This window comes from Zonotrichia leucophrys, chromosome 1A (genome assembly GCF_028769735.1).
Source record: "Zonotrichia leucophrys gambelii isolate GWCS_2022_RI chromosome 1A, RI_Zleu_2.0, whole genome shotgun sequence".
In the NCBI taxonomy this organism is placed as follows: domain Eukaryota; kingdom Metazoa; phylum Chordata; class Aves; order Passeriformes; family Passerellidae; genus Zonotrichia; species Zonotrichia leucophrys.
Window position 1 is genome coordinate 39,574,376 of NC_088170.1, and position 12,181 is coordinate 39,586,556.

Here is a 12,181-nt window from a genome sequence, read left to right on the forward strand (position 1 = left end):
TGTGAGCCCCTTCCCTTGCGGCTCTGCATGCGTGTGCAGGGAGGGGTTGTTTGCAGAGCAGCCGAGGGACGTGCTGCGGGTCCCCCGCACGCAGTCCCGAGTGCATTCCGCCCCTTTCCCACGCCTCCCCTGGGCACACACCTGTCTGCTCTTCTCCATTCGTCATTTTCCTCCACCTCCCCTATTTCTCGGGAGAAGGGGCAGCCAGGCTGACTCTGCTGCAGCCTCGCCAGCAGCAAAGCTGGGCTCTGCAGCCCTGGCCTGGGTCACCTCAGGGATGCAGCTTGCAGCAGAGCAGGATTGGGCATCATGCTACTGGGAGTGGGCCATAGAGGAGAGGATTCCCCCTCTCTCCTCATCTCACAGATATTTTGGGGATTCCAATTCCCCACAGAAGATGCTGGCCTCCATTTCCTAGCCAGGTACCTCCTCTGAATACCCAGCCCAGCCTGCCACAGCTTTTGGGGTGATGGGCATGCTCTTTGTCACTGCTTATCTGCTGTCCCCTGGTGCTCCTTCTCAACTGGAAGGGATGTTTTCCTACTGGAGACAGTGTGTTTCATAAGCTGGGAACGCCGTGTGCCCTGCACAGGCAGTGAAGGGGCCCTGTACCGAGCCTGACCCATTTTGGGGCGCAAAGCTCTTGGGAGCACCTGAAAGGGCCTCCTGCTGCCTGGGGCTGCCCTCAGTGCCCCTTTCCTCAGCTCCTCTGCAGGCAAAGCAGGAAGATCAGCTGCACTATTTCCATGCCATGTCTCCGTGCTGCTGGAGCTGCTGTGGTGTGGGGGTGGGAGGGGAGTGGGAGCAGCTGTTTCTCCCAGTGCCTGGGCAGGCCCAGACGTGCTGCGAGTCCTCAAGGAGCATGAACGTGCCTGGAGATGCCTCTCCCCAAAATAGACCCTAAAGCAATGAGCTGCTCGCAAAGTAGTGGGTAACCTCAGAGGAGTGGATTTTAAAGGGGAGGTCTGGGAGTTTGCAACCTGCCAGGCTGTAGTTTCAGGCACTGAACAGACTCTGGCAGAGGCCAGACGTTTTCTGAGTCAGATTTTGGGGGCTGTTGTGTCTCTCTGAGGGGAAGGGACTGGCAGGGTCTGTGCTACTGTGCAGCCCCAACAGTGGTGCTGGTGTGGTGTCCCCTGAAGGAGGTGATGGGTTGCTTCCCTCCTGCCCAGGCCCCACCTGGTGATGCTGACAAGGAGGTAACTTCCACTGCATCTTCCACTGCACCTCTCTGCTGCCGCTGCAGGACCCTGCCATCAGTTTTCCCCATCTGCAGTTCCTTAATGCCCCCTGACCCACTACTCCAATACCTACCCTTCTACACAAACTGCTGCCTTCAACTTCTCTTTGCTGCCTCTTGCTGTTGTTCTTCCTTCTCTGGGGTTCCCTGAGCCCTACCTTTCCCTCTTTCCTGTTTCTCCCTTCTCTTTTGTGCCCACCATGGCGGGCAGGAGCAGCTTTGGTCAGCCTTGGGAAGGGCTGATGCTGCCTGGTGGGGTTGTTTCTGGCTGCTGGAGCCAGCTGGTGATACTGTGAAGTGATCCTTTCCCCTGTGGTTCACACTCTCTGGCGCGCGCAGGCGTGTGTTGCGGGTGACAAGTGACCGTGGTGTTGTTGATGTGTCATTCTTCCTCCTGGCTGGAGCCTGGCAGGGAGCGTGCCCATGCAGTCACATTCGGTGTCGTTGTTGAGGAGTTTGCAGAAGAAAGCAAGCTCTTCCCATATGGAGCCTCCAAAGTCATTTGGCATTGGTTAAATTCCTCAGTTCTCTCAGGACATGGCTTTGGCACTGGCTCAGGGTGGACAAGACAATAAATCCAGCTCTAGGGAGCTTGGTACTGGGTCAAAACTGCTGCAGCTACATGGTAGAAAATGCTGATCCAGTATGAATTCACTCTGCTGTTTGAGATTTGTTTAGAAAACAATGCTGGCTTAACTCTGTACTGGCGAGATTTATGTTGTGTTGGGTATTATCTGTCTGCACAACCCTCTCTTGGTGCTGGCTGAGTGCTGTTTGTGTGCCACATCTGGCACGTGCTCCGGATCATGCATGCTATGGCTAATCTGACAGATGTAATTGCACGCTGCAGCCAGCCTGGTTCAGTCCCTCCTGTCAGGCAAGCCAGTCTGAAAGAGGGTTAAATTACAGTCTGGGAGCAAGGCATGTCCCACACCAGGCAGATGCTGGAGAGGATGAGAGGATGGAATTGGTTGGGAGGAGGGCAGGCATCGTGCTGAAAAGGAAGAGGAAGGGGAGGGAAGCATTGTCTCAGCAGGAGAATGTTATTCTCCAGCCCTTACCACTCCACAGGTCAGTGCACAGGCTCCAGGAAAAACATTATCATTCCTCACAGGATCATGTTGGCAGAAAATGGGGTTGCACCATGGATGGAGGCTGAGCCAGCCCCACTGGAGGCAGGGGCTCATTTGGGACAGAGTATGAGTACAAACCCTCACTGTTATGCTGCAGGGACTTGTTCCAGGTCTGCCACTCAGGTGCTTGTCTGCTGGAGGTGGTAATTTTGTTTGTGCTGAAGGGCCAAAGGGCAGGAAGGTGGTGAGGGGTGATTTGCCTCATGCTTTTGTGTGGGTGTGTGCAAGTCTCTGGTGATTAGGAAGGGAATTTGTTGACCAGGTTAGCAGTCTGAAGTCAGTTTTACTGTAAATCCCAGCAAAATGAGCTTTTGGAAGTTAAAGTCAAGAGATGACAGTGTCTACCAAGTCACTGGTAGAGTCCTAATCCTTGCTGCTAAGGGTCCTAATCCCAGCAAACTCTCACACTGGTCACCATGCTGTGCCACAGCTTGCCCTGCCTTTACGTGGAATGGGCAGTAGCCACAAACACAGTGGGAGAGGAGGGGGTTGGGGAGTAGGGATGTGAAGGAGCAAAGCTTGAGGCTGCACAGAGAGATGCTGTGGGGACAGGGAGGTTCAGCCTGTGGCCTCTGCTGACATGGCTGAGTGCTGTCATTTGCAGGCGCTGGATGCTGCAGGAGAATCTGTAATGACCGGGAGGCTGCGTGCCAGGCAGAGGCAGGGATTCACTCAAGCCTCTGTTTGTTTGGGAAGAGAAAGGGAGTTTGTGGCTTGTCACTTGGGAAACAGAGTAGAGATTCAGTGCAGAAGGATAGGCTTCTTGGCTGGGCCTCCCTGAGCAGCCGTGCCACGTGTCTGTGTGTGTCAGGGGACCGAGGGGACCCTGGTACAGGCCATGACTGGCAGCTGGCCATCCCCAACCCCCGTCATGTCACCTCCCCCTCGCACCCTCTGCACAGCCACTGCCAGGCGGCTGAGGACAGCCCTGAGACACACACACACGACAGACCATGGCATGTGAAGAGAGGGAGACAAAGTCAAAAGCCTTGCTAGAAGAGCAGCTGGATGGGATTCGTGCTACCTCCCTGCCTGGTTTATGCCTTGTGCGGTAGAACAGCCTCTGTGTGAGTGTCCATGTTGCTTCATTTCAGCCCAAACAGGCACCTTCAGCAGGGCTGCGTCTGGTGTCTGGGGAGTCTTGTTGGGCTCAGTTGGAAGAAGACCTTTTTCTTCCCCAAGTTCCTTCTCTGTCTCATCCCAGTGTGAGCCCTGTCTTGCTTCATGGAGTGGAGACCTGCAGGCAGTGGAGGGAGGTGTGGAAGAGGGAAAGGGAATCTGAGACACAGACCATGGAGAGAATGCAGACATTGAGATGAGAAAGAGGGACGACCTGAGAGAAAAAGGATAGAAGGAGCAAAGGAAAAAAGGGATGGAAAGGGAGGCAGAAAGAGAGCAAGCATGCCCCTGAAATCACAATGTCGTATGGAAGTATCTTATATTGATATTACAGACTAGACTTTGACCTGACAATATTTGTACTGGGCAAGGATGTGATCTTAAAAGCTCTGTGGCAGGAGGACCAGCACAATAAACTGCTCATCTTCTACCCGCCCCCTTAATTAAGGGAATAGCCAGCCTGTGATTGTCTTGCTCTTAGATGCCTTCTCCTTGTGCATATTTTTCTGCTCCCAATATGGAGGAGGGAACATGGCTGAGAAACCCCTCCTCGTGTCCTCTGTCCTCCTGGCCCTCACCCCATGGAGCCAGAGGAAGTGAATGTGCTGCCCAGCACTGCTGAGAACTGCCTTGCTCTGTACTGGAGGGATGTGGGTGAGGCCTTAGAGGGAGGCACAGACTTGCCTTTAGATGGCTCCCCAGAAAAACTTATGGCCACATTGCCCCATATAGGCAATGTCTGCAGGGAATGAATTCAACAAGCTACACCATTTTTTCTACATTTTTTTCTACAATTGCCCCATCAACATGTCCCACAAGAACTGAACAGCAGCAAAGAGATAAGGGGGATTTATGGAAATTTCTCTTCCTCTTTTATGAAATATACTTGAGTACATATCTGTCAGGTAAGGTATGAATGCCAGGTCCGTCACAGGGTAGGTAGATTTCATACAGATGTTCCAAGTGTCACTTTTGATGGAACTGTGATGGTTTCCAGAAGCTGGAATGCCAGTGTTGGCTTGCAGGCAGGTTGACAGGTGAACATGTATCCACAGCTGGTTGTGTGTTCATTGTGATATAAACCTGGGAGTGCTTCTTCTCCATCTCAAGCTTCCTCCCTGACTCCCTGTTGTAGGACCAGCAGAAGACATGGCTCAAAGTGAGTGGCACACCAGGGCCACAGGACTGTGCCCCATTCTTAACTGCCATGCCTTTTCAAGCCAGCCAGCATGGTGAAATCTATGGAGAACCAGTCTGGCACAAAGGGAGAAACACTCATATAATGGGGCTACTTATTTGAGTTCTCCAGCATTGCCCATTACATTTCATGTCTTGTGGCTGATGCAGTTGAAAGGCAATCACTGGAGCTAACAGCCCAGCAATGTTCTGCTCACCTTCTGATTTACTTCCTTTCATCCTCGCTGGGTTTCATCTCCTCCCAGGTTCATGCATCCCCCAGCACTGAGGTCACTTTCTTTTCATCACACCTTAGGCTGTATATAATCAAGCTAGCACTGTTCCTGCCCTGAATCTTCTGGGGTCAAGATGGAAATCACTATTCAGCAAGAGACCCAAACAAATGAGCAAAACTAGCCTGGTTGGTCAGAACAGAGTGGATGTTATCCAAGAAAACTCGCATTGATCAATTCCAGTCACCTCCTGTGCTTAAAGTGACTCAGTATCTCCATTTTTAGGATGTTGCTGGGGAGCTGAATTCTCTTATGATTTCTCTTGTATCAGCTGTCCCTACCAACAGTATTTGTGAGATTCTTTTCCTGTATCTGCTTAGATGAGGATCTGTTGGAAAATACGCTGGTAGAATAATGGGTGCTAGGACAAAGCAACTCATGAAAAACCCCCAAACCCAATGAAAAAAAGCCCCAACAACTACAAAACCTCCGCCCCCCCTTTCCCTGAACAATAAGTTATCAAGTCCAGATGGTTAAATCCGAGAGTTTGGAAGGAGCTTAAGTGATTGAGCTGCTAACAAAAATATGCAATCTCTTGTGGAAAAAAAAAGCTACTGATTCGGGGAATTGGAGAAGACCAAATGTTGTACCTATATTTAAAAAAAGGCTTCAGTGATGATCCAGGGAATTAAAGATCAGTAGGCTTTGCATCTGTGTCTGCTAAACTGGTGGGAATGATAATTAAAAAGCAGTGCTTGAAGACATCTGGAAGAGTGTGGTCTGATAGGGCCTATACAGCGTGGGTTCAGCAGGGGAAAACTGCATCATGCTAATCTCCTACAACTTTTTGAATGTGTCAATAATGCAGTGGATAAAGGAGAACCAAGTGATATAACATATTTAGACTTCCAAAAGGCTTTTGAAAGATCCTGCTCTTGAGCTGCTAAAGAAGCTAAGCAGTCTGTGAGAGACAAAATATTGACATAGATCAAAAACTGAGTAGGAGACTGAAAGAATGAGGAGATTAAACAGTCAAGTTTCACCATGGCAAAAGGTTAATGTGGCCTCCAGGTTCTCTTCTAAATCCCTTGTGATTTACCTTATTGTTTAATGAATTGGAAAGGTGGGAGGAGAGATATGCCATATGGAAATCAGCAGATGAGACAAAATTATTATGTTGGCTGTGGACAGAAAGGGCTGTGGTAAATGCCTGAGAAAGAGAACTAAGTTAAATGAACACACTGTGCTCTGGTGAATGAAACTGAATCTTGGTATGTTCAAAGTAATGTGTATTCAGGGCACACTCAAAACTCTTTAGATACCAAAAAGGTCCTGAATCAAGAGTATCAGCCAAATGAAAGTGAGGGTGAATGTCTTTGCAGAGCTCTGCCCCATGCTGTGATGCCCTTGAGCAGGCAAATCAGCTGTTTGGATGCAGAGGCTGTGGGTAGAGAGGGCTCTGGAAGAGCTCTTGGTACACCTGCAGTGCTGCTTCATTTGGAATAGCAAGCCAAACCCAGGTCAGCCTTTTCTGAAGGGATTCTGGAGAACTGAAGGGCCTCTGAGGTGAGACAGAAAGCCTGTGAACACCCCCAAGTGAAGATAAGGAGGAGACAGGGGCTGTTGGTGTCACACAGCAGACCGGGAGCGTGTGGTGGGAGGAAATGAAATTATGAGACATATGAGGATATCTGTCCTTCCTTTCCTCATCACCTAGGAGTGAAGGAATGCACAGTGAAATTAAAATGTATGGGATCTAGATTTGTGTAGGATTTTAGGGTTGAACTGTGGAGGTCTGAAGACATGAGAATTTGTCAGGTCCAAGAATTTAGAAAGATTCATAATGGACTTCTGTGTTTTGTGGAGAACAAGAGTACCCCAATGAGCTTTAACTAAGGATGAGCCTGGTTTTGGAGCCTGAACCTGCAGGTTCAGAGCCTACATTAGCCTGCAACTCACAGCAGCAAATAAGAAAATTGAGGCAGGAGTACATTGTCCCTCATTTGTCTGCTTTGATGTTTTTCCACCTTTTCTCCTCCAAATCCCAGTGATATTTTTTGCTGAGAGCCAGTGTGGACAATTCTCTGACCTGGAATGATTGTTCCCTGTGTACATCTTACCTGCTGGGACATGAACAGTGAAATTCTGTTCATGTCTAATCATGTTGAAGTCCATAGTATGAAGGAGAATTTTCATCCTCTGAGTTTGAACTCGGTTCTGGGGAAAACCAAACCCCATCCTTGCCATAGGAAAGGTGCAAACCCACCTAAATTCTTGATATTGCCTCAGATCAGAAACCTAACCTGCAAAATTCCCAGATATTCCTGGGAAATTACACATGCTTCCATCTTCTGCCTGAACTATGGATACAGGAATCAGTGCCAGGATAGCAGGGTACCAGACAACTTTCCAATTTCCAGGCCAAGCTGGAACCCAGAATTAAAAGTCTGCTGGGGCTGAAGGGAGAAGAGAAATTCCTGAGCCTATGGTAACCTTATTTGACTACTTCCTCCTCTCTTCAGTGTAAGGACCTGAGTCTACAAACATATCTTCCCTGTCCAGCATTCCCTATCCAGGAGCATGGTCCCAGTTCTTGTTTGTTTTTTTTTCCCCCTGAGTTCATGATATAGGATGCTGAAATCTTCAACAGCTTGGCTAACTTAGCCTGTTTGATTTCTAGCTACAAATGCATGTGTAGCTACACACAAGTCCCAGACTCTTTGTAAGTATGTCTCCTTCCTGGGCAGTCCATGAGGTGTGAGCAGAGGGACTGCTTACCCAGGGAAATAGACAAAAAACCACTGGGGATCATCTTTGCATGCTGCTCTTTGCTGGATTTCTGTGAGCTCTCTTGTATCCTTAGAGCTGTGATTTGTTTTGATGAGGAGCTTGGAGCTGCACCCACCGCAGCTGATGTGGATAGAGTGGGAGCAGCCAGGCTTGTGTCCCAGTGCCAGGAGACCTGGGGTCAGTATCACACCTTTCCACGTGGGTAAAAGTTCCTGTGAGGCCAGAGGGAGCTTTGGCAGTGTGTCAAAGCTGACATCACCACAGCCCCTGCAAACCTCTGGGCTGGAAGCAACACCTTCAACACCTCTCCTGCAATCCAGGAGCTGGGGACTGTGGGGGCTGAGAGACGCTGACGTCACCCATGCTGCGTGCCAGCAACCCCAAGGCTTTGGAGATGGCTTGATCATCACTACTCTATTATAGCACCTAAAAAGACCTCTGGGATCAAAAGATGATTGCATCTCTCTGCTCTATTACAGCAGCCAATGAACCTCCAGGGCCAAAGGATAAATGCACCATCGGAGTATTACAGCATTTAGAAACCTCACTCACTGACTCACAGCTGTCTGACCCCTCCACCACAACCACTTTGAATTTGTCTCGGCACCCAGCCACCTTCTCTGCTGAGGTGTAGCTGGATAATCCTTGTGCTTTTACAGTGCCTGCCTGTGTGCAGCACTGAGGTGAGACCACACTTTCTTCTCGCTTATTTTGGTACGGGGGGAGCACTGGTCTTGTGATGCATTTGCCAGACCTTCACTCTATGAATGCAGCAAAACAGCACTGAAATAAACCACCTCCCTTTAACACAGCATCAGTGAACCTCTGGCACTGCTTCGCTGTGAGGTGATCTGCTCTTGCCTGGTACAGGGAGGGGGCTCCTCTCAGACTGTTAGAGGTGTTTCAGAAGACAGCTCAGTCCCTGGCGAGAGCTCCGTTGTAAGAGCAACTCGAGCTTACTAATGGCAAGGGGGATACTTTGAATGTCTGGTCAGTGATCCTGGCTTTTAGAAAGCATGAATTAATTTCTCAGACACCCTAGAGAGGTGGAGTTCTGTCATGTTATGAACCTGACTTGTAGATTCTGAGGAAAATCCTGAAAGCTTTTGGTAATAGAGGTTTTAGTGAGTTTAATGCCGATGGAATTAAAAGTCTCTAGGCACTCGTTGTGAATGGATTTACATTGGGGAGATTAGAAAAGGGAAAACATTATTGGTGTCCAGGAAACTCAGGAGAGCAGCTGTCAGCTGGTTTAGATGGAAAGTTCCCCAGTGGGCAGGTGCCCTGGCAGCCAGACAATGCACACACACCCCCATGTGGGGCTGGCTCACACACTCACAGGCTGGGGACACGTCCCAGGGCCACTGTGGGCACGCCACATGTGAACACTCACAATAGGATGTTTGCATCCACCAGTTTTATGGACACACTGAGCATGATTTAATGCAGGAATGGTCTCTTCATTTTGGCTGGCATCTCTTACACAAAGAGCCACATGCCTCAATCAGTGCTGCTGGCCTTTCCCAGCATGTTCATTACTGTGCACTCCTGCTGAGGAGCACCAAGAAGAAATGCCTGCCCTCCTCCCTGCCCACAGACACAGCACTCTGTGCAAAGCAGTCTCCTGTTCATGGATAGGCCTTTCACAGTCCCCCTTTCTTCCCAGCAGAAAAGCACCTGGCGTGTAGCTGTGAAATGAAACAATGAAGCACAGTTAAAGTGAACGCTGGGCAGGGTCCTTGTGGAATAATTTTGTGAGGTTTAATAATTTTGTAGTAAATTTTGGCCAACTCACAAAATCCACCATTTTCAACTTGTTTGGGAGGCTTGGGGAGGCATCTTTATATTGGCCAACTTCTGCTCCTTTTCCCCAGGCCTCAGTGTTTGCCACTGCTGGGGAAAGCATCCTGGAGGCAAATGATTTTTCCCTGTGCCCTTAGACAAGTAAGGCATGATCCTGGAGGGTTTGGCCTTTCTTGGGCTTCCCTGCAGAGGCTGGGTTGCTAAGGCTGTGCTCTTTGCTCAGGGATCAGAGAGGCAACAGAAGAAAAGACACCAAGAGACCTGTGGGGAGAATGAGAAAGGTTAAAGCATTAAGTACATGAGCTGGTTATGCTCCTCTCGGGAAGGCTCCAAGAGATGCTGTTCCCCTTGTTATTTCTCTCCCAAGTCCTTACCACTTGTTGGTGCACCTTTTGAGAGCAAAGATCAGGGTTCATCCGCCCTGGCCTTCTCTTTAAGTGCTAGATCATCAAGCTGAGGACTCAATTAAAATCCTGTTTTGAAGATCTCTATTTCCTCTGCCACACATGCAAACTCACTGGGTGATCAGGCTTTGTTAAGGCAGGGGGGTCCCTGCCCCAGGGAAGATGGGCAGACAGGAGAGCTGGTGCCTTGCCAGGGCATGGAGGTAATAACCTGACTTTATCAATTGAGTGCCCACAATCAAGCCAAGAGCAGAGTTATACCTTCTTTGTAGGGTGAAGATAATGCCCTGTCCACAACACAGAGTGTAGTGCTGGGATTCATACCATCCCTTTTCTTCCTGCACAGCATGGATTACTGCCTGTTGACTCTGGGGGTCTGGGTGAGAGGGAAAGGCTGCCGAATCGTTGATATGCCCTCAAAAGAAGGTGTCAGATGTTGAGTACGAGGGGCAGGGCAGACACGATGTTTCTGGTGGCCCTCCCAGTGAGTGGATAGGTGCCACCAGGGTGTCCACGCACAGGGAGGAGATGGGACAGAGGAAACAGTTGGGAAAGAGGGCGAGCAGTCTCACTGCCTCCCCGTGTGGCCCTTCTTGTGCTGGCAAGAGGAGGTGGGAGTGCAGGGAGTCAGGGAAGGAAGAAAGGGAGGGGGGATGCTCTGTTGGCAAGCTGGCACCCCTCAAAGTGGTGGGGAGCCTGCATTGTGGTAGTCAACCCTTGGCCCTGGGCTTGCCTTCATCAGATGGTTCATGCAGCTTGGAGAGAAGGGGGGTTTTACTTAAAGAATAGAAGCAAAAATATTAATATGGTGACTGGAGCTATGGCAATGCATGTTGAGTGCTCAGCAGTGATGTTTCTGCAGGAACTGGAGTTGTCCCTGGAGCTATGGGCCTAATTATGTGGTGGGGAGGGGAGAAATCTGTTGCTGTGCCCACTGTTCCCAGGAAGGTGCCTGACCTGGCACTCTTGATGATACACTTCTGCAAATGTGTTGATCTGCTGGGCATGCAGGCACCTGCCTTTAGATGGGTGCAGAGCCAGGCTGGGCTCACTTCTGCTCAGGCTGCATTGGCACTGGCAGCACCTGTGGATATCAGCAAGGAGATCCGCTCTGGAATCCGCTTTGCAACTGGCACTGCAAAAATGGTTTTGTTCTTTCTGTATCCTGTGTGAAAGAGCTTCTATCCCACCATTGCCTTTCTTAAGGCATCTCTGTTTCTGTCGATTTATCCACAAGTACAAAGAGGACAGGAGTGCAGGTGGTCCCCCCCGTGCCAGACAGCAGTGCTGGCTGTTGTAATCAGCTCGTTCAGGCAGGATGTGTTCACCCCCTCTAAACAGTAGTCATTGTCTATTCCCAGGCAGAACGGTGCTTTTGGAGGACATCTAGCACAACTAACTCATCATGACAACCAGCAGCAACTTCAGGCTGCTTTCAGAGGGCTGTTTGTGGGATCACCTCAGCCCTTTAGCACAAGATGTACACTTGCAGCAAGCCCTGCCACTACAGAGGACAGAGGGTTCTGTTTCCTGCGAGTCCCATGTCCCTGGCAAACGCTAGCCCATGACCAACGCGTTCAATACTGACAGGTCAGCGTGAGAAGGGAGAAAGAGGATCTTTATCTCAGTGGGATCACTGAGAGCAAATGGGCTTTGCAGCAGTGAGGATGTGATGAAGTTGTCAGCTGCAAAAGACTGTATGTGGTCTTAAGGCCCTAGATGGGGGCAGGCTCTTAAACACATGATGGGGCACACTCACAGCTTCCCTGGAGATGGGAAAAGCTATTTGAGGGCAGCCCTCAGGATTTTCAGGATCTGTCAGTTGCTTTCTGGTGATGAGAAAACCTGGCACATTCCTGTAGGAACTGAATAGCAGAGATTCCAAGACCTTCATTTGCATGATCAACAGGGTTTATGCTCGCTGTTTTTTCAGGGACTGTCCTCTGTGTGAAACTGTAGCCTTGCCACAGAACACTGGGCTGAAGAGAGTGTAGTGGAGGCTGAGTGCACCTGTGATTTATGGGAAGATTACAACCTTGCCTGCACAGCCACGTGGATGTCAGCATGGTTTATATTATCTGCACCACGGTGGCATGTTACATTCTCACAACACGCAGAGGGTGAGAAGGGGCAGACTTTTCAGAGGGAGCTGCCTCTGGGCATTGCTATTTTTTACTTCATCCTTGGAGTTGGTGAGCCTGGTAGTGTTGCAGGGTGACATGTATGAAGAAACCTGACACCAAGCTGGAGGACCTATGAGGCTGTATCATGATATTGCCAACA

The 12,181-nt window shown here is 49.8% G+C and overlaps 1 long non-coding RNA gene across 2 annotated transcripts in view; it reads left to right on the top strand.

The window, feature by feature from the left end:
* The window catches only part of LOC135442551 (uncharacterized), a 50,481-nt gene that overhangs the window by 17,822 nt on the left and 20,478 nt on the right, over positions 1 to 12,181 (top strand). The gene's annotated exons all lie outside the window — the stretch shown is intronic.